This window comes from Brienomyrus brachyistius, chromosome 22 (assembly GCF_023856365.1).
Source record: "Brienomyrus brachyistius isolate T26 chromosome 22, BBRACH_0.4, whole genome shotgun sequence".
Taxonomy (NCBI): domain Eukaryota; kingdom Metazoa; phylum Chordata; class Actinopteri; order Osteoglossiformes; family Mormyridae; genus Brienomyrus; species Brienomyrus brachyistius.
In genome coordinates this window covers 12,777,312-12,800,410 of record NC_064554.1, presented here as the reverse complement: position 1 = coordinate 12,800,410, position 23,099 = coordinate 12,777,312, and the positions used below count along the sequence as shown (strand labels likewise).

Here is a 23,099-nt window from a genome sequence, read left to right as displayed (position 1 = left end):
CACGGCAACATGTGACCCTGCCCCTGATAAACGAACCAGAAAAAAAAACGGAATTGAGACAGGAAAACAAATACAAGGTCTTCTTCACCTTCACCTGCCCTTTTCTAGCACCTTACTGCACGTCAGCAGTGGACCGCAGATTTCAAGCTTTCATAACCTCGGTAGAAAGGCTGGTGGAACATGCACGGCAAAAATTAATCCTGGAAGCAGGCGGCTGGATTGCGCACGGTGGCTTTCAGTCTGGTAAGTTAACTGCGTGCTTTCGGCAGGTGATTTGTGCAGCTTTTCTCCCAATTTGCATCCACAGCACAGCGCTTCATGTATATATACGCGAGGTTTCGTTTAATTAACCGGGAAGGCACTATCAGTGATGACGGCTGTCAAAACTAGGACGCACGCTTCGACACGTACACTTCCTGCAAAACCTGAAATATCCATGTTGTAACTAATTCGTAATCCAGCAATCTGTATAGTCTTTCTCCGTGAGCATCTTCCCAATTTTCTTATTATTTGGGCGTTTGCCGAGGTATTCCTTTCGTTTCTACACCTGTGCATTGGTATATTTCCCTTTTACGCTGCGAGGAGTACAAACAAAGCGGTGTGCCGCAATTCACTGCATATACTCGGTTTCAGCTGTCGGTCTGCCGAATGGTTTTTGGGTTGATATGATTGCACTTTTTTAAAGAGATATCGGATATGAAGGGTAGAGGCCGGAGTAACACCAGTACACAGCACGCAGATCCCGCAGATGAGCTTTATGGCTGTAGCCCAAGTTCAAAGCAGGAGACCACTTTCACATAGGCCGATTTCTATTCATTAATGAACCCGACATTGCCTGGATGAACCAAACTAGCGTCCTGTAACGATGTTAGGTTCTTGACAATTGCCGTGTCGACAAAATACCTCAGCCATTGCAACTCAAAGAAATATAATATCCCGAGTGCCTTGACACATTAAGTACAAATTAAGTATAAGTACAAATGGCGACAGAAGCGATATATTGAGTCGGTTATTCTAATTAGTGAAATTATTTGAAAGTCCGTCTTAAATTCTTTTTTTTTTTCGCTGGCTTGGGGCTTATGTCTATTTTCGGCAGTTACGTAGTGGCTGTGTGCAGTTTGAACTGCAGGTGCATTAATGAAGTAGCGAAAGTTTCTTTGGAAATCGCAACGAAGTTCACCGTAACTGCAATGTGATGGCATCAGATTAATTTCTGTAAAATACCTACAAACGGACGCACTGTGGTTAGGAAATGCCAGAAAAGCTTCTGTGGAAAAACACGACCCGTGTATTCCTTAATAGAAAGTTACCCTTCCTAATAGTAGCTCTATCGCACAGTCGGGGATGACTCCCCCTTGCCCCCGTGCGTGACGTCACAAGCGGACGCTCGGCCTCGTATATTACCGGCGGTAATTATTCTGACTGAATCGCCGATTTTTGTGGAAACGTGTTAAACGGTGGCTAGTGGCATACGAGGTCGCCACCCTCACAGCTTGTTGGCTCTGACCGGGTGTTGTACCAGTTTGCTGGAGGAATGACTATATTTTGCCATGCTTATCTTCTGAAATTTCCAAATATCTTATATTTTTCTTAAATTTTTCTTTCAAACTGGTTGATTTCAGGACGTTTTTAAAGTCGATTAAATGATTGAAGACCTGTGCGATGTAGCCGTAATAGAGAAATGCATGCGCTAAACAGCAAACCTTTAGTTTTTGTAGGTAGGGTTGCCAACTCTCACGCTCCTGGCTTGACACTAGCGCAAGAAATCTTACAGCAAATCTACATAACTCCATTATAAACTTTAAATTAAGCTGCATCAAAAGCGTTGAGGTAGTTTGCAGACCCTACATAATATTTACAAGGTAAAACTTTTACATTCATGTAAATGCGTGAGCATGTGTGTGCAGACTTGTCTTGCTCCAGCCAGCTGCCTGTTTTAGGTCTGAAATTTAAACATGGATGCGTGAGAAAACAAAGGGCTTGCGGGAGGAACGTTCCGAACATGTGGGACCCTGTGAAATGCACGGGACTTGGCAGCTCTCCTCCGTGAGATGGTAGTTAACTCAATGAAAGGTGCATCTTACTCCGTGTTTATTAAGCTGTTAAGTGAATTCTGCCACCACTCACTGACAGCTTTGCCCTTGACGGTACCTACGCTTAGTCCATCCTTCAACACGGGTTATAGAGGCGGTTCGGTTTCCCTCCAGGTAGAATCCAAATCCTTGGTTCTGCCCAGATCTCTCACCGGGCTGCAGTGGAGGGGTGTAGTATGGTCTTGGGCTGAGTGGGTCTCAGTGCTGGTTTAGTAGGTAGGTGTGTAGCTTGAACTACAAATCAGTTCTTCCTTTGCGAAAACTGCACCCTTTGTCCACCCCTCTTCCATAGGGATACACATTACTAGTGCTCAGTTATCCTAAACCAGGTCTTCTCCAGGAACCCGTGGCTCGGTACATCTCAGGCCCAACCTGAGACCTCTAATGGCTGTCGTGCCAGCTAAGTGCAAACCTGAAGCAACTGAAAAGGTGAATTTTTTTTGTTTTTTTAGTGGAGGCGATCTGACCCCCCCCCCCATTCCTATTTCACTGGATTGTGCAAATTATTTTTTTTGTACGATTCAGACTAGCCCATGGGTGTGAAGTTTGGGGTCCCCTCCATCTGTGGGTTACCATGGTTACCGTTTTGTTTTAGTGGATCCCTGTAAGGGCTGGATCCGAAAGACACTATTAATGACTGTACAAACTCACAGCTCATATTTTTCTCAATTGATGATTCTTTTCCCATCCCTGAGTTTGTGATGTAACTTCTCCGAATACGCGGTGACGAAGCAGTCATATGCTGTCCGCCTCAGTTTGACAAATGGAGCTCTTTGTAGAATAGCTCACCCCTTCTGAGGCTACGTTTTAATTGACTTCTTCCTTCAACACGTGCAGAGAGACGCTTAGGGGTCATGGCGTTTCTGCTGGGCTTGTAGATGTGATGTCAGTTTTCCTACACTGTTGTTCAGCCCAGCGTTGACCAATATACTGGGAAGTGCCACACCCCCCCCCCCCCCCCCATCAGACATTGTTGACCTTGTTGTGTATTGACATGGTGGCTGAGGCTCAGAAACGACTTCGTCCCCCCAGTTGGTATCTCTGCTCAGTGCCCGACGGTTTGGCTGATGTCATTGAGTTAGACTGGCAGCCATTCTGAATGAGCTGATGAGAGCATAAATTTAATACTGGGCCGGCTGGAGTGATAATAGCGCTTTGGAGATGGGGGGGGGGGGGGTGTTCTGTCTCTCTCTGACTGCCTTGCTATGGAAGTGGTAACAGTGTGATGAGGCTTTCCTGAACCTCAGCATTCAGGCTCCGGTGGTGTATCCCAGATTGTGAGCCAGGCAAATGTGCTGCCCCCTCCTCCTTGTGTGTCTGTGTGCATGTTGGGGGCGTTACTCATAGAGGTGGAAAGTTTGGGTCCTGAAAGTACAAATCCAGGCCAAGGTTTTGTTTTAGCCACCCACTCTTAATACTCAACCTTGGTCTGGATTTGTACTTTCGGGACCCAAACTTTTCACCTCTATCTGTAATGGATTATCATTGTGAGTAACGTTTCCAACACTGACTATGTGTTTTGCAAACTGCGGGATGAACGCATGTCACACACAAGCAAAGTCTGTGAACTAGCTCCCTTTGAAATGGCAGAGCTGTACTGGTTATCCACGTTGGAACAGAAGGTACCAAAACGCATCTTTGTGATCGATGCGTGCCATCTTTGGTAAGAGTAGCAGCTTAACTAAGTACGCTCCTTCACCACACCAAGCAGGGACGGATTATGGGTTGTGTGGGCCCCTGGGCAAAACGTTTGCGAGGGCCCCCACCACCACCACCACTACCACCACCACCACAACCACCACAATTCAAGGGCCCTTGGCAGCCAAACGCCCTCCCTATAGGGTCAGGGGCCCTTGTAGGCAGAGGATCAAAGAATGTAGGCCCTCTAAAATAGACAAACGAAAATACATTGTTGATAAGCGTTGCAAATTGTTTTGGGCTAGGGGCCCCACAGGCCCCCTGCACCCCAAGGGCCCCTGGGCAGCGGCCCCGCTGGCCCGGTCCGTAATTTGTCCCTGACACCAAGTACAGTACATTTGGTTCGGTACTTTTGGTGCTTTCGCTTTTCCATTGACTTCCAGTCGAGCACCAGTACCAAAGGTGCCAAACCAGCTGGGGTACTTTGGGGTGGGACTTGAAACGCTTTCTTTACTGATTGGTTAGGCGAATAGCCTGCCTCTGCAACGCAAATATACACAATGCAAACGCTGCCTTGAAAACAGTTGCAAAGTCAGAAAATAATGATAAATATAGGAAAAAAAAGGATGTGTGCATGTATATTATCTGGTACGAAGAACAGATGCAACAAAAAGATCAGAACTGCATGAAAGGAAATTTAAAAATTGTTTTATTTAAAATACTAGGACATTATGCTTATAGTGTATATAGCGTGCTGTCCTGGGACGATGTGATTTTTAATTTTTTTTTTTTTTTATTTTGTAAATAAATACTGTGTATTTATAAAACAAAAAGGAAATTTGTACATTTATGACAAACTCATCTTCAGTGATGAAGATGCTGGTATTAATATCGCATGCCGTCCAACCCTGTAATATACCACAGCCATTTTTCAAATTCAGTACACAATACCCCGCCTCGCATTGTGAAATCATTTGCCACCAGTACCAGTGTTTTCACCCGTGGAAAATCCACACCTTGAAGTACCGTACTTTTAGTACTTTCTCGAAGTACCAAAAGTTTGGTACCTGGTGTGGTGGGGAAGTGCGCTATGACGAACTCTCTCCTTTAAGGACTTTTTCCTTGGGATCGGTCATTCAGCCCTGGTTGTTTACGTGCCATCTTGTTGTAAAGGCCATACTAAAACGGCATTACTGGTCCTTCTCTGGGGGTGGGGGCAGCTTAATGTTAGCTCGAGAGGCAGCAATGCTGGCAGGGAAATCAGGGCGACATTAAATATCACGTTTTTGGCCCTTGAGCAGGGCCCTAAACCCCAGAAAGGGTTCCAGGGGCACTAGGGAAATGACTGAGGCTGCTCTCACCCGTATCTGTGCGACTTATAGGGGAGCAAGATGGGATATGAGAGAACCAATCAATTCCTATGTAGATGTACTCAACCTTACAAATAGCTAATAATGTTCTTTCTCTAACTAATGCAGAGCTCCTCCCCCATTCACCTGCTTCCATAATTAAAAAAAGCTAATAACAAAGTACTGGTTTGCTTCCCTCTCTGGCCGGTGGGGCGTAGCTGTGTGCAAAGGCACACGCATATGTTAGTGTGTTGGGCTCCAGTCCTAGAACGGGCCTCACGGTTGTTCGAGACCCCCATGCCCTCCCCAAACGGGCGTAGTGGAAATGTCCAACTTCCCAAACATCAGCGTAATCTGCGGATGAGTTTAAGTACAAAGCCCTGACTTTGCTCACAACAAACAGGAGTACTGTTCTGCGGTTTCTGCACAAGCTTTATTTACGCAACTCTGCATTATTAAAGCTTATCCCATCGCAGGAAATTAATATTACCTCATTGTCAGCTAGCACCGAGGGTAAAAAGTGGGTCATTTGCAACATTAGCCTCCACATTAATAAGTAATTCTAGTCACCAGTGTCCTTTAAGTAGGAAAATAACAGTAAAAACATTATATATAGCAGTTAATTATTACAAATTGGATTTGTGCTGGTCTATGGACATAAAAAAGGCATGGGTACATTCAGTAACAGTTAATAGGTAGCCCAGTGCAGAAGGTGTTAAATTTGTAAGGAAATCGAGGGAATCGCCCATTTCTGCCCTTTGCCCTTCTGGCGCTGGTTCTGTTTGGCTGTCCGTTGCGGTGACCTTCCGCTGTATTCCCAGGCATGCAGTCCCACAGTAACCTGCATTTAGAGCAGCGCTTGGATGAGCAGGCTCTCGCGGAGAGCGCGTGGAGATGCGGCGTAATTAGGGAACATGTTGTAATCCCTTTACGTCCCATCTGTCACTGCCCGCATCCCGTCGGGAGACTGTCTGCTTTCCTGGCCGTGCCTCCGGCTTCCGCGGCAGTGACAGCGGGACCCGTGATTGGAAGTGGGGGCACCAGCCGAGATGGGGAAGGTGCCCGGGGAATACCCACAGGTTCCGCTGTCTCAGCCCGTCATAAACACAGCATTTGCCAGATTACAAGAAATTGCTTAATCCGGTTAGACTGGTTCAATATGCAGCCATATGCATGGGACAGGGGTGGTTTATTTCTTTAAAAAAATATATATATATTATTTTTTTTGCTTCATTGTTCCTAGATGGAGTTGTAAATTACATACAGTTCACTTCCTTCGAGCCACGGATTTTTCTGTACGAATCCTGATTGCAAAAACCTGCTTCTTTCTTTCCGAAAGGCACACGGAGGCAGAAACGCAGAGCTCTGGCCTCACTGGAAACCGTCGATAACTGGGGGAGACAAACCTACATGGTTATCAGTGCAAACTAGTAATGATTTGTCTGAGTGGTAAGAGTGGTGCCTTTATGGAGTCTGCGAGCCGGTTCCTTAGCTGTAATGACTAAGGGCCCCATCCTTGCACACCTGGCCCCCATCATGCACCTTTCCTGCCCCTCCACCTGCTCCCCGCATATCCAGTCTGCATGGGGGAAGTTGGGTCTTACTGTAGGAATATGGTATGTCACGTCTTAAACCTGCTCTGCTGTTGCCAAGGCAACACCCATTGCTCCCGCCGGCTGCACACGGTCCTGCTCTAATGAGTTTCTGGCGTAGTGCCGGGACAGGCTCCCCCCCCCACCCCCCCACCCCGGTAGGTTCAGGCCATCAATGTCAGCAGATTGTCTGGTTACATGCTCATCGCTTCCTCGTAAATGGTGGAGACTGACTCTCCTCTTTGCTTTTCTGGGGCTAATGAATAGTTTCAGCAGAGTTTTTGTCCTGGCGGTGTTTGATTCTTTGCAAAAATCATGTCAAAACCAGTCAGCCAAGCAATCAGTAGTCGGTACCAGTTTGTGTCAACAATGCTGCCCGTCCAGGTTCTCGCTGCTTGTCCTGGTGGCAGTCAGGGACCACAAAGCTTACATTTAAAACTTATTTAAATGGTGACAGTTGACTTTTAAGGATCCTGGTGTGTCTGTGGTTTGAATATTAATTAAACCCAGGTTCCCAAGTCTTGTTTCTGGGTGGGGCAGTGTATGTCTGGGTTTTCTTTCACCTGAGGTAATTACTTTTGTGAAGTATTTTGTTTCCCCTTAATTACTAATCAAAACTTCACATAAGTCCTCTTAATTAAAGCTATGTACAGAGAGAGAGAGCTGGGAGAACACAGATGAGAGTCCATTAAATTAATGAATCGGTCAAAAAAGATAAGTGGATTGGAAGTGCAAGTTTGTAGAAGTGTGTGTGTGGGGGGGGGGGGATGGTGTCTGGGGATGAGGCTCCCCACCCCATGCCGAAAGGGAGTTGCTACATTGTGTCTGAGTGACCTGCATGTAATGAAAGATTCATGGCATCCACCATGACATGGGGTGTTGGGCATTCATTAATTTTTGAACGGGAGATGTCCGGCCCGCGGTGGACGGGTCCTGGAGCGTGGAAGCCGGGGGGAAAATGGGTGAAGGGTTGGATAGCCGAGAAGTTACCCTCCACTTACAGGGGCTTGTTATGTCGGCCGACTCCTGCTGCCCATGTCCCCCAATTTTTTCTGTGTTTTTTTTTTTTGAGCGCCTCGTTTTTGCACACTCAGGCTTTGCATGTACTTTGCCTGTGTTTCTGAGCCAATGAAATGTGCCTGTATGGGTGCTTTCACTTGTCATCTGACACCTGGGGGGTCACAGACCACTGGAAATGCAAAAGAAGGGGCCGCCTGTGCCGTTTGTCTTCGGTATCCGTCTCCCTTTGCTAAGGTCGGTGTAGCTTTTGGGGAAACTGGTGTTGGGGTCTTTGTCAGGTAAGGAGGCTACACTTTGATTAACATTGACTGTAGGCCGAACTAAAACTTGGAGCGATCCGGAACCTCACTGGGGGAAAAAAAAAGTTTTTATTGTAGCACATATTTGTGAATGAGTTTTTGAAATGTATGGTTTTTTTTGTATTTTCTTCTAAGGGAACCGAAGCAAGAACTTAAACCGCAATACTGAGGAAAGAATTGAAACTGCCCCAAAACCGCTTCAGAGAAGGAAGATGTGTATATGAAATAGAACTGACAGGACTGGTAGTCCAGCCTTTTCCAGGACTAAGAGCAAACTGCTGCAGACAAATGTGTTAATACACTTGAACGTACCAACATGTGGATCAATTTTCTCCCGACTGTTGGAGCCCAGCTGTCCAGGCCCAGCTAATGACCTATTAGCTCAGGTCCAGATGGTTCTGAGAGGGAGGCAAAAGGAATCACAGAAAAATAATATTGTGCTGATAAATTGTTAGGTTTATGCTGCCTTAGAACCCAATTATGCTATAATGGTGTAATAAAAAGGTAAGAATCCAGCAGTTTAGCTAGGAGAGACTAGAGAACTTTATAATGCAGTGTCTGAATAGTAGATAGATTATTCTGTAAAATTGAAGGCCTATTTGAGAAGGTTCTGCTGCCTTCAGTACAACAAAACAACCAGTATTGTGCTTATGAAGTGGTCAGGCTGAATTTCCTGGGAGAAGTAAGTTCTTAAGATTTGGGCAATGCCGTTTACAGCTTTAAAGGCGATGAGCGGTATAATGTACTAATCTAAGTTTGATGGCAGCTGGTATAGGAAGACAAGTACATGGCTGTTCTGTTCCTGTAGCAGCAGAAGATCCATTAGGGTTAGATAGTGGACTGCAGCAGGCATCATTGCAGATTTTCTGAATCATTCATAGGCACGATAAAACGAAGGTGTGATGCATTCTGCAGTTTGGAAATAAGTCTTGTCCGAATTAAATTTATATGTAGGAGTCAACTTTGGTGCTACAATCAGACAAGGACCTAAGTCATTTAATGAGGTATTCAAAAGGGCATAGAATCCATCCAGATTCAGGCCAAGACATTGAGTGACTGACTGCTACTTCAACTCCCGGGTCCCGCGACCATGTATACGGAGACCAACGTGATCTTCTCATCTGTCAGGAGATATGGCGATCTACGGTGTCAAAAGTAAGAGTAGATGAGCAGAGATGTCACTACAGGCAGAGGAGAGAAATGAAGCCGGTTATTCATTGCTCACAAAAACTTTTTGCGGCATCTGAAAAGAAAAGCAAACGCAAAGCTTGGATTGTGAGAAGACGTGCTGCTAGAGAGCATCTGTAAGATTTTGAGTAAAAAAGTTGACGGTTTGAGGCAGACCTGTAACCAGAGAGATCATGGAAAAGGATCAGCTATTGTAAGGAAGAACTTGATTACAGTTGTTATTGGTGTGTATAATATCCTGCCATGAGTTATCTAGTTATCTGATTCCGGAGTGGGGTGGGGGGGGGGGGGGCGGGTGGTACAGTAAAGCGCTGGTTGAGTTAGAACTTTGTAAATAGTGTGAACATTTTCTTTGGTGTAACTGCTGCAAATGACTCGGTGCTGAGCATGTGCAGTAGCGGCATCAGCAGTGGAAGCAGAGGAGAGCTGTTGGTTTCCGCGGAAGCCTTGGATGCTGTGTCTGAGATTCCGAATTTCGCTCCCAATGGAATCCGTAAGGTTATCGCGTTTGTATCGTGTGTGCTTATGTTGAATGTTCGCTCCGGGATTCCAGGTTCAGCAGATTTATTGCTTTCAAATCCAGAACATGATCAATAGTTTTAAGATTAATGTTTTTGAGGTGCCTCTGCATTTGTTTTGCTTATTTTCAGCCGTTCGTCATGCATGTCATGCATGCTGATCTTGTTTTCCATCCATCCATCCATCCATTTTCCAAACCGCTTATCCTATATTGGGTCGCGGGGGGTCCGGAGCCTATCCCGGAAGCAATGGGCACGAGGCAGGGAACAACCCAGCACGGGGGGGCCAGCCCATCGCAGGGCACACTCGCACACCATTCACTATCATATGCACACCTATGGGCAATTTAGCAACTCCAATTAGCCTCAGCATGTTTTTGGACTGTGAGGGGAAACTGGAGGAAACCCCACAACGACATGGGGAGAACATGCCTCACACCTCTGTGAAGTGTGCAACAGTGCTAACCACTGCACCACCATACTGCCCCACATTTAAATTAAAGGCTTTAATGTATCAAACAGTAGTAGAGGTAAATGTATTGCCATGATAAATAATTTTTTTCTTTTTTTCTGATAAAACTAGTGCTACCTTTTTAGTTTAATGCGAAAGTGATCTCACACAGGAGTGTAGAACCAAGCAATGGGATTGTGGTATTCATTTGGGCCTGTCTACAATATATTTTGGGCAAAGTCTACAGATATAGAACATTTGCATAAGTGGGTTTAAGATTGTCACTGGTATCTAATCACCTTTGCTCTGTGTGTGTAGAGATTGCATGTTTATTTATTTATATATATATATATATATATATATATATATATATATATATATATATATATATATATATATATATATATATATATATCTCAATCAATTCTTAGTCTGAGTTTTATGGAGTTTAGTAGCCAGGTGCCTTCCACAAAAACACACTTGCATTTTTCCAGACATAATGAATGCATCAGACCTGCAGTTCTATGTTCCACCTGCAGGTGGCAGTTGTCCCACAAGTTCTATTTAAAAAAAACATAAAAAAAAAATTGAATGGTGTCACTGGTAAACTTCAGCATATGTAAGGCGTGTGTGTGGATTAGGTTTGTATTATGTTGTAGGGACCAAATGTCCCCCAGAATGTAATAAAACTCTGTTTTTTTTTTTTACATTGTTGGGACCATTTTTTTGGGTCTCCACAAAGATCTGTGAATGCAATCTAATAAAAATGCCATACATCTCGTATTTTGTTTAGTAACTTATGGTTAATATTAGGGCTGGGTAGGAGTTAAGGTTGCCATGTTGTAATTCAAGTTTTTCCTCATACAAATGAATGGAGAGTCCCCACAAAGATAGTGTGTGGGAGTGGGACACTTGCTTAATTCAGTAACCATAGTGGAATTTTATAACAAATAATTGTCATTCATTTGCAAAAAAATGTAAATCATATTAGAAACCACCAGAAGTTTTAAAGTTAAGTAATAATTTAGTACTGTGGTGCACCACCGCTGTGGTCTGCGAACAATTAGGTTCACGACAAAAATTTTGTGGGAAAAAAATGCATTAGTTTGCATACAAAATTTGGTTGATGAACAGATTACTTTTTTTTTCATACTAGTGTAGCACCAGCGTGCCCCATGTGCAACTGTAAATAGAAGGACCACAACAGGCACCCAACAAGCACCGAACCCAAATACACAGAGGGGAAACACAAGGTTGTTAGATGCTGAGCTGCAAGATGCACACGGTGGAAGATTTCCAGGTGCGAGGATCGGACCAGGTGCACACAAGACACGGGCAAACACCCGCGCGACAATAGGGAAACGCAACCATTAACATTAACGATGACAATACAAGGGTTAAGGGCTGTTAATAAAGAGCATGATTTTCCCGGCAAGCAAGTCTCCATGTCTCTCTGCTCCCGCGATGCCTGTGGCCGCACTGTAGTGTGTTTTTCTGTAAAGTTTTTATTATGAAAACCATAAAGTTAATCAACAAAAAATATTATTTGGTAGGCTTGTGAACGATTTAATCGAATTTCAATGAAAAATTGCCTTGGTTCGCATACAAATTGGTTTGCGAGCACTTTCCTGGAAAGGATTGTGTTTGCGTACCGCGGGCACCACTGTAGTAATAAATTGAAACCTAAATTAAGTTCTAAATGAGCTGTTCGGAGTTAAAATATTCATTGACAAGCATGATTGGGTGCTTTTTAATTAGTAACACCTTTGCAATAACACACCAAACATTTGAGTTTAGTGTCCCTTTGGGCGCCAATGATTACAGTTGCAATTAGTAGCAAAATGGTAAGAACAGAACTTAATGAGTCAGTCAAAGAAATTGACAGTTGAAAATATCTGTGTGGAAGATATGTGCAGATACTCAAATTTTGAGTACAAATCAAACAAATTTGCAACATATTCTGGAGCAGCAGGGACACTGGAAGTCGGTGCTTGTAATCTCTGCTGGTGCTGCACTGGGGCATTATGGGTATCCTCAAAGTGGGTGCTGGCTTCTTCGCCTGTGGTTCGCCAGTATGGTCTATCCCTCATACTTTTCCAGCTGCTTTGGCTGGATCTTGCACCAGTGGAAGTTGGCCTTGACTGAGTCTTTGTAGCGTTTCTTTTGGCCGGCCCTGGTGCCGTTTACGAGCTCTCCGCACAGGAGGCGTCTGGGCATATGGTGCTCCCCCGTGTGTGTGTGTGTGTGTGTGTGTGAGAAAGAGAGAGAGTTTAAAAATTTACATTATGTATTTATTAATACAGGTGTTTATTATTTATTTTGGTATTCGGGCATGAATATTTTTGCGAAGAGCATCCTTTTGGTTTCAGTGCGGAAAGCAGGCTGTTTTACGTTGGAAGGCAGAGGTATTGAGTGTGGTGATAAAAGCCCAGTAAGCACGATGCCAACCATACTGACCCACAGATGTGTTCTCAGGCTCTCATCCTCGAGGTGGTTCGTGGTGTAGGGCGGTGCAGCACGTGCCCCTTACCTCTACCTCTCACTTTACTGACGCTTCAAATCCCAAACGTGCTCTCAATGACTTAAAAATCACTCTTTTCATATAGCACTCAATAGACCCTGAACATATCTAACCTGAATGGGTAATGTGGAGTTTGATCATGTTACATAAAGGGAGCAACATCCTGTACTCACTTTTTTTTTTTTTTTTGCCCCTGAAAGCACATCATATCATATATATCGGGCCCCCAACCCAGATCAATCCAATCATGATCCATATTTTTTTATGGCCCCTGTCACTCTGGGCCAGTGGTGCAGGAAGTACTCATACAATGTACATAAGTAAAAGTACAAATAAACAGGAAATCACAAGCAGGATTCTTTGTGTTCTCCTGCACGGCATAGATGCAGCCAGGATGATGGGCTGAGCAGCTCCACAGGCTCGGCGTCTCCCTTCACTACCATCCCCCTGAATTCAAACAAACAAACAAACAAACAAACAACAAAAAAAAAACAGCAATGTGACTGTATGCAGTCAGACTCAGAATCCGGTTTATTAGCCAATCGTTGTAAAGCGCATACAAGGAATTTCTTTCCGGCAGTTGGTGTCTCTCCGGTACATTACAATACAATAGAAAACTGTAACATAACACCAAGTAGAAATGGAGCAGAGCAATAAAGATAGTAGAGTAAAAGTCAAGTGTCCAGATCAACGCCATAATTATGTTGGGGGAGACAACTTTTACGACCTTGGTCCCCCCCCCGATGTTGAGTCCATGGCTACAGCCTTGGTTCAGAGCTAAATACTTAGGTAAAGTACAGATATATGGAAAATGTACTGAACTACAGTAATAAAACAGTTGTACTCCATTGCTTTGTACCCCTGCAATTGGAATAAGCCGAACTTCCCCCTCCTTTTCTGTGCCCCTCAGTGCAACTATTTACATGGTACACAATCGAAACGCTGAAATTGAGCCTGCAGGTAGCGTAGTGGTTAAGGACATGGACTGATCTTATTTCTGGTCCTAGGAGAAACTCTGAGAATGTTAAATAGTCGTTTAGTTGTATGCTGCTGTACATGTGAAGTGTGTGCTACAGAATTGAGTGTTAGGTGTTTTTCCTTCTCCTTATAAATTGGATGACTGCGAACGTTCTTATCATACGCGGGTCAGGTAAGCAAAAGGCCCTTACTGAGTAAACAGCAGAGGGCAAAGTACAGCCCTACGGCAGATGTCTCATTAAGCAACACCCGCTGGGAAGGCGTAATTAGAATGTGTGGAAGCTAGTTTTGGGAGGGGGGGGGGCATTACGTAAGACTTGTTGTGGTGTTCTGTATGCACAGGGATAAGGTGACCAGTAAATGGGAAATAAGGAGTCAACCGATCATGACCGGACAATGGTGACGCAAAGAGAGGCCCAGATATGAGACCGGCGGGGAGTTGTGGCTGTAATCTTTGGTACGCCATTCGTTGGGCATGCAATAACTAGGTAACCTGCCATAGCAACTGAACTTGCAGGCTATAAATAGGGACGTTGGTGCCAGCTGTACAGAGGTCCGTGGCAGCCTGGAGGAGTTCTGAGCAGATGATGGTGAAGGACACTTCATACTTGCACATCACCCTGAAACCAGACGCATTTTTGCTTTGAAATTTTGAATTGTGATTATATTGAACGAGGAAAAATGCCTGCCAGTGAACCATTTGGGGATTTTTTTTCCCCACAAGTGGGAATTAATTGTTAAAGAATAAGGCCCTAACTTAGGATAGAAATGAACCATCTTAATTTGAACCTACAAACTTCTGGTCACAGGTCGTTTTTTTTTCCACCACCTGCTGCTCCTGCTCTTCACTTTTGTACCTGCGTCTGTATGATGTCATCTGTGTGAGCGAGAGAGGCCCAAGCCGGAATGTGTATTCATAGACTGCTGTGGGCAGGCAGCGTAGCGGCTCACATGCTTATGACAATGTGTCTGCTAGCTGAGGCAGAAAACGCTCTCTTCAAAACGTTGACAAAAGTAGTCGGCACTGACCCATTCACATATCTGGGCTGCGGTTTTGCTTGCAGAGCCCAAACGTAGGCAAATTCCAAACGACGAGCTCAGCCCATTTACATTGTTACAGGTTGGTTTCATTTTTTTTTAAAGCCTTTGCTGAATGGTGCCTTTTTTTGGCTCGTCTCTGGCAGAAAGGCTTCTTGAACAACAGCGATGGTGTGGGCTGTCAACAGTCTGGAAGAGCCAGCTTGGAGAAAAAAATATATTTTTGGCGTGAGAACAACATTATGGAACCCAGGAGGAAATTCTGGAAGTCCTAGTTAGTTGTGTGGTAGCACAACAGTTCTCGTAGATAAAACCACCTTTTTCACAAAAACAGTGCAGCAGATCATCTGAACTGTCTTGCAGGTAGACGTACAGCCGTTAAGGTTCAGAGGGAAGCCAGTTGAATCTTGAGGATGGAGCTACACAGTGAGCTGTCCGCCACCCTGCCGACCATTTTAAATTTGGATGCAGTGCAATGTTATGGGGTTTTGTTTCAAATATGCCTCGCTTACTTGTTTTTTAGCATCTTGCGTAACTGTGCAGTGGAAAAGGCCTGATCAAAATTCACATGAAAATGTGAATGACAACTGTGCATAAACATATATTTTAATATCAGGATTTTGAATAGCGCTATAGGTACACTGTTATGACTAGTATTTGGAATATACTCTAATTTTGTGTTTCTTTTTTTATAACTGTACTTTATGTGAAGGATGAAGAATGTAGATGACCACAATTCATTTATCAATATCTTACAGGGTTTTTTAAAACCCTTTCGCCATTGTTGGTGGCTGTATCGCTGTCCAGAGTAGATTTAAGATGACTGCCTTTGAGAATGCAAGGGCATAGGCCCCTCATAACCCTAGGGCGTTAATTCAGTAATCACACCACTTCAATTTTACTGTAAAGAAACTGCTAGTGTTTCCTGGGCCAGTTCTCAGAATTCCTCTTAAAGTAAAGGTGAAGGTACAGGGTTGGCAACTTTGATCATTGACATGCATGTAACTGTTTTATTACCTTGTAAATAGTCTGTAGGGTCACGTGACATGCGTGTGTGTTGTCAAACGTGTAACTGACAGAGGATTGATATACTCAGCAAGATGCAACCCGCAAGAGGAGATGTGAATATGAAGGTACATATTAAATAGTGTGTATATTAAAGTCCACACAGTGTTATACAATATATAATGTTCTACAAGTGGTTTGCGTACGCTCATTCACAAAATACCCCTGAAAAGCACAGTGCTCCCGGGCCGCCATTTTGGATCTAAGCGTCGGCAGGCACAGGAAGTGGTCGGCTGCGCGAGCGCGTTCTCTTCCTGTGCCACACGGCGCGTCCATAACGGAGAGGAGGGGGTGCAGGAGGAGGGAGGTCAGCCAGTGAACAAAATGGCGGCTGCGTCAATTACTGCCCCTTCGCCTCAACCGCTGCACAAACACGCAGCCGTCGGCGGCTCTCCATAGCCTTATGAGCCTAGTCTCCAGCTCCACGCCGCGTGCACTTTAAATAGGCGCAGGTGAGCGGCCGCCTCTTATCGCTTGGCGCAGGTAAAAACGCAGCCCGCCTCGAAGTGGCCATCCGACCGGGTTTGTTGTTTGTAGGTTTATCTTGCGTAGTTTGGTAACCAGCCGAACTGTGGCGTCTCGGGCTCAGTCGGCGCACCGCCCCAGCTTATTTCTGCTAATGTGGTGCTGAAGAGTAAACTTACTGCCCGCAGTGCGCAGCGCCATTTGTTCCGTAGTCTGCGCTTGTTTTCCCCTTTGCTCCCTTGATCTCCCGTTGGTTAGCCGCTTAACCAGTGCAGTTAGCTTCACCCGACCCGCGGCTACGTCGTCGTAACTTTCGTTTGCCGCGTCGTCGATTATGCTATGCTAAGCTAGCAAACTCGCTAAATACATGAACCTGGTGCATCCACAGCTAAATTATACGACTGTTTTGGGGGATTGAGGGGGGAAATTGTCACCACCTCGGGTGAGTGAGATGGTTTTTGCGTTTAATAGTAGGCAGTTTCGTGTGTTTCGGGGTGTTGGCTAAAAAAATTTGCTAGCGGTCGCTTTATCCGGCTGCGTAGTACGTCCTGGCACGCATTCCCTGCGTGTAAACCGGCAAGTTAAAGTTAAAAAAAACCTGCGGTCCAAAACTTTATTGTGTTTTGTCGTGTGTTTGTATTTCGAGTGCGCTTTTGGTCGCGCGTTTTATTTTGAGGAGTGCTCCGTGAAGGCTGCATTTTCGTTAAGTCGGAAAATCAGTGGGGCTGTTTTGTAAATAGGTTAATAAACTGTTAAAAACAAACCAGGCAGAGCAGCCCTCAGCCGAGCTGCTCCGGGGAGGTTGTTAGCTTTCTCCCCTTGTTTACATATCGGTAATATATTAATGCATGCCCACGGGCTACGGCGATCGGTTGCCTGCAAATATTTGTTTTTGCCCATCTTTTTTGGCTGCAGTGGAAATGCCTCGTCCTCTGCCTGTTGTATTTCTGAAATTGATCAACATACCATTTTTGGCCTCGATTTAAAACGTCACGCCATACATATTGACGTCTACATACAGACCCGGAGCTATTAGCGCCCGGTGAAACTCGATTGTCATGTTTTTTTTACATGATGTTTTTGCTGATGACCTTGACGTCTCCTCCCCAGTTCAGTCCCATTTCTCAAGTAAAATTCCTCGAAAGTGATTTATTCACTAATGCAAAATGCTTATGCGTTCACGCCAAGTACTGGTTTTATTTTTGACAGCCTTAGATGCCACAATTTTCTGTTCTGCTTTAGAACAACTACAAAAATAATTTAATTTCTCTTTCTACAGAGTTGGATGCTATAATCACCAAAGAAGCTGAAGAGAAGCTAGACAGGTCAGTGCTGTGTTTCTCTAATCGCTGCTGCTGTGTTTTTAAAAACGCTTGGGGTGTTGGATTAGTCTGACCCTTGTTGCGCCCCTCTGACCTTTCCCTCATCTGTTATGGAGGGTCCTCAGAGACGGCCGCCAACGGCAGGTCACAGCAGCTGTTGCTGGCATCAGTCCGTGCCGTTCAGCTTGAATTATCAGTATCCAAACCGCATAGTCAGCTGCGGTGTTCTTGATGCCGGATGAAAACCGCAGGCGTCACTCTTCCCAGTTGTAGAGATGCAGCACACGTAACAGCGGGCTGGAGATGGGGGAAAGGTCGCAGGCCATTCCTGGCCCCTTTGGTTCCAGTGAGAACTGAAAATGTATACCTGATAGCGGCAGCTTTTGGCTGGCTGAATAAAGCCTTTGATCTGTAAATGCTGCCATTTCTTAGGAGCTGTGTAGGTGGGAATAGCAGACCATGTCCCACTGCGCTATTATCTGACTGACACCAAACTGTAGCTACCCTGGTATCGGATTTAGAAAATGGGGCTGAATTCCAGAAAGTGTGGCGTGGTTCTTCCCGGTGGCTGTACTTCTGTGGAATGTAATGTTTGGTTTTTCTCATGGTGTAGGTGTAGTTTTGAGTCATTTCCCTGCATTGTTATGATTGCTGGCCTCTGACCAAGGACTAGCTTTATAAATACTCTGAATTATGTCTTCTGGTTTGTGTGACGCTATTTCTGAGATGTCCTCTCTCTCTTTTATTGATGGTCACTCTGGTCACTTTGCCATGAAGATGTAATTGAGTGAAGCCTGGTTTCCAGCTTAGAGCTTAAAGCGGAATGTATGACAACTGCTTGAGACGTGGGCTGATCCAGTATGGAACAGAGTGATGAGTGCTTGATCAACTTTGGATATGATCCTCATTGTCACTACGAAAAGATACTGCTTTGTTAGCCTTCCTCTGAATATAACCCTAGTTGCTAGCCCCCCATTGAGACAGCATGACTAACATGTTAGTCTTCCTTGTAACTTCATGTGTAGGTGAGCATCTTGTAGCTGTCACTTAGCTGGTAGCTTTAGGGGTTGAATCATGTCATTCATTGGTATGATGCTGAAAGATGTGGTTTTATACCACAAATGTTGCCATTTCTACATACAGAAGGCTTTTGACCTTGACCTAGCTGCACTAAAACATTTTATGTTCGAACAAGTAAAATTAGATGTGGATGCATCATTGAAACCTTTCAGCATGACATTATGTATTTGCATCTTTAAGGTTCTTGTAGATAAGTGATTAAAGCAAACCTAGTATAAAGGTTAATACATATGATTCTGCTGTGGAGAACCGCACATTATGGGTTGGAGTGCCTCTGATTTGGGGAGATCTGGCTGCCCGCCTTGGCCCATGCTGATTGGCTGATTGGTCGTCAGTCATAAATGAGAGCCTGCTGTCAAGGCAGCCATCTGGTTTAATGTGTCTGAGCAACTGCAAGGGGGGGGGGGTGATTCTCTGCCTGGAGATGTTGCACCGTGTGACCAAACCCCCCCCCCCCCCCCCCCCCCCCCCCACATGCACACAGACACACTCTGGTTTCAGGTTTCTCTTCAGTCAGTCATTAATAGCAACTTCTGTCAGTTTAGTGGGTCTAATAAACCTTCTAAAGACGCTTGCCTTGTTACCTTGGCCTCTCCTGCACGTTCCTGGGTATTTTTTATTCAGTGCACAAAAGAATGACTTCCTCCAGGTTATGGCCCATGGGTTCCTTTAAATGGTGGCTTTCTCAAGCGTGTCACTGTGCTTCTGTTGAGTTCCTGAACGGCTGCCCAACTTGTGGTTCACATCTCGAGCTTCCTGTGGCATCTGTTTGCTTCTAACTCTCCTTGAACCTGGTGCCATTAAGCTGGCTGAATCTGCATCCTGCATTAAATGCATCATGTCCTTTTAGTCCCCATATCTGACGGTGTTCCCATTGCAAGCTTCATTGTTTAATTCTCGTTTTCTTTGCTTGGGTCGGATTTACCTCTCTTGACGGTTCACATTCATAATTACAAGTGACCTCTATCTAACGGTAATGTGAAAGCATCTGTCCTCAAACAGCATGCATGTGCACATTGGTATGTTTTTGCACGAGTCATCCACATCATCAACAAACGTCATGTTTATGGGACAGCTCGGTATTAAAACTGACGAAGTGGACACGCTTTACCCTTTCTTTGGCAATACTTTTGATAGCTTCTTGATTTTCAGTATGTTCGGTCCAGTTTGGCTTCAGCTGGTTAATTTCCCTGAATGTCTAGTAAATCGCCAGCTTCCCCATCCTTCTGCTAACTGTTGTCACAGCTGTAGCTCTTCTCCATTGTTGTTCTTCGGTGCTGGTGCTGGCTGATGACGATAGCACTCTTCCTATTCTATTCGCACGGCCACAAAATCAGTTGCGTATCCGATCTAGGACCACATATGAAAGTGACTCAGATCTGATCTGAAAAGGTCATATTTCTATGTCCTCTGCCCCAAAAACATCAGACCCGTGTCTCTCTAAGGCAAAAAAATCAGATTTGAGTCACTTTGTCCTGGTAATGCGAATGTAAGTAAAGCAAGCGAAGACCCCAAGGCCCACTATTGTGTGGGGTTGATCACCTCGCTACAGCTTCCCACTGCTCTCTGCTTAAAGTACAGCCCTTACAGCTGTAGAACTGGTGACCACTCCCTATGGTGATTTTTGTTAATGGTTAGTCCAGAAGTGTTGGTGTAAACAAACATGCTTAAGCTAAGGGATTGAGCTCACCAGCATGCTGCTTCTCAGTTTTGAGTGGAGACTGGCAGTATTAACTGAAGTTTTATCATTTTTGCTGAGGACCTGTTAAGAACCAAATTAATACTGATGACAGGCCAGGACCTCAGTGACAATATGCGGACGTTGGTCAAAACATTGATTTTATTATGCAGGTTTTAAGACCAGCTGGTAAGAGACTCATGGGGACTAGCTTTGTGTGTGATTTTTGTCTAGTTGATACCTCTGCAGATCCTCTGGTATCCCCTGTCAGCTTTGGCATGGAGGGTTAGCAGCTCGTGTTCCTTCTGGAATGTTGGCACTGACATGGGACAAATGCACCCAATAATATGTCAGTGCGTCACTGTGCATAAAGGTAGCGTGTTGGGCCTTGAGTTTAAGCAATCAACACGTATGTTTACATCTTGTGTAAAACCTGCTTTATGGAAGTTTGGGGCCCTTAAGGGACCGTGTTTGAATTACTGGTCACTGTGTGCATTGGTTTGGACTTTAGCAAGGATATTTGTTGAAATGGTGGATATTACTGTTTCCCTGTAGTTGCTGTTTATCTTTGTAATTCAGCAGCATAAACTGTTAAGGAGATTAATGAAAGCTTTCTCCCATTTGCTAATTGTCTTGGCTAAAGGTGATGTGGCAATGGATTGGAGCAGAAGGTGAAGGTTCATGAAAATGAGGCCTGTTTGTTGAGCTAATAGTGGTTTTTCCTGTTCAGGGGCCCTGCACAAGAGGAGGACATACTGTTGATGGAAGCGGGGAGGACGAAACCGACACAGAGAGAAAAGAAGCTGGTTTGAAGGTAAGATGTGAAGGTACCGGGTTTTGTAGTCCTTCCTGCTAATCGGAGAGGATTTGAAGGATCTCACTGAATACGTTTTACCTGCCCGTGGATGGGGTCTAGCGAGGATGGTGTGTCTGTACTGTGTTAAAATGTCGGTGTCATTCTTCGCCCTTCCGCTATTGCGGAGACGCAAGGCCTGAATTAAGGGTCAGGATATGTGGTGCGTATGCTGAGCTTGAGAATAAATCTCCAGTGTCTGACACCGTTTGATCCTTCACTCATTTTAGTGACAGCTGGTTTGGCGTTGGTCTTCATGCCCTGTGTTTCATCTCGTGTGCACTTGGGCTTCAACCTCTTCCACTGCTGGCAGACGTTGGTCTCTGGGTGATCCGTTCTGGTGTGTTGACAGGAGAGCCCATGATGAAAACAGGGTGTCTGTGTTCCATGGTAGCTTCCATCTTGGCAATGAGTTGTTCGGAGTACACAAAGCTGTACCTTTGCATCTCTTCGCCGAGAGTGAAGGCGGGTGGTCACGCTTGTAGCTGGTACCGGGGCTGCCAGATGGGGAGGCAGGATCCTGATTAAATCCATCTTGACTTGAACCTTACTGTCACATTAGTTTTATAGTTGACTTTCAAAAGGTGCCATTTCCCCCCTTGGCTGGTTGCTTGTTGAGCATGATGTCCAGTGCAATCCGCTGCTCTTGAATACAGAAGACTAACTGGCCATAGTTGTACTTATTTGCTGCTGGTCTCCGTATGCAACCGGATAAGCCAGTGTGGCGGTCTGCCGCCGTGTGCCGAGACTACGGATTTGGTAAATTCAGGAATTAAGTAGCCACTGCCGTAGGTGGCTGTTTCAGTTCCGCTCCCTAAACCGTCCACACCACAAGCTGGAAAGTGTCCTGAGCTCGGACGGGGAACGCTTTCTCAGGAAGCTGTCAGTGCGGCGTCTGATCTCGGCACAGAGGCCCGAGTGTGTTTACCAAATTGTGCGGCTGCTGCCTGGCGACAGTGGCGGCCTGGGGCTGTGCAGTGCCGAGGGGAGTTGGTTGTTGATGAGGGCTCTGTGTGCAGAATGTGCAGCAGAGATCGCTGGCGACACAGCATGGCTGCCGCCCAGCCTGAGATGTACTGGAACAGCAAAGCTCATTCAGTCTCGTTTTCTGAATGTGTTTTATTCTTGAGGGTCCCTGAAGGGTTTTCGTTTCGGGCCGTGCCATGGGGTGGGAAAGCTGCCCCCAGGACTTTTTGAAGGAACATCACCCCGAGTTGTCCGCTGATGTTTTTGGGCAGCTTTCTGCTGAGCTGTTTGGGCGACGATGTCACTATGTGTATGCTTATGTGTGTCTGTGTATCTGTCTGTGTGCACCTGGCCGCATCTCTTAGCCTTGCTGGTCATTCAGGGTTTTCACCATTAATTGCAGACGTGTTGGTTTTTATCACGCATGAACAAGTCAGTGGAGGAGCGCTCTGTGTCCTTTTGCATGAAATGGCGATGAGGTCACCCTGCTGCAGCTGTAGCCGCGAGCCCCGCCTTCCCCACTGTCTTGGCGACGCAGCAAGGAGTTTAAACATTGAGCGTGCTGCTCGCCTGCCCCCCAACCCCCATAGTAATTTTTAAGTAGCAGTTTTTGAGCTGTGCAGTAGCATGATGGCAATGCTTCCTGTCACTTGTCATCCTGCAGTCAGCAGGCCTGTCATGCTCAAACAGGAAGTGGCTAATGAACATTCGTCGTTCCTGTCCCCCACGAAAGTCCTGCACTCAGACTGCCCTCGGCAACAAGACAGTCTGTCCATCTAGCTCCGATACCATTTTTTTCTGCCTTTTTTTTTTTTTTTTTCTCCTCCTCCTCTTTGTGCTGCTTGAATCCCCCCGCCCCCACCCCAGTCACCGCAGGAGCTGGCAGGGGTTTGCTCGCTTAGAAAGACAACAGTGTCTCTCCATTTTGTGTTCCTGAGGTGATGTGGCTATGGAGAATGCCCTCGTTGCATGGCCCTCGGCATAA

The 23,099-nt window shown here is 45.4% G+C and overlaps 1 protein-coding gene across 4 annotated transcripts in view; it reads left to right on the top strand.

The window, feature by feature from the left end:
* LOC125717502 (trinucleotide repeat-containing gene 6A protein-like) overlaps nucleotides 1-23,099 on the top strand; it is a 37,793-nt gene continuing 14,694 nt past the window's right edge. Inside the window, exons 1-3 of one of the 4 annotated variants that reach the window (XM_048990507.1) lie at nucleotides 1-243; nucleotides 17,495-17,540; nucleotides 21,026-21,109. The gene's annotated coding sequence lies outside the window, so the exon portion shown is untranslated. Of the gene's footprint in view, nucleotides 244-15,976; nucleotides 16,234-16,520; nucleotides 16,658-17,494; nucleotides 17,541-21,025; nucleotides 21,110-23,099 lie in introns of those variants that run through there. The other 3 variants (XM_048990506.1, XM_048990509.1, XM_048990508.1) reach the window with 3 other exon arrangements.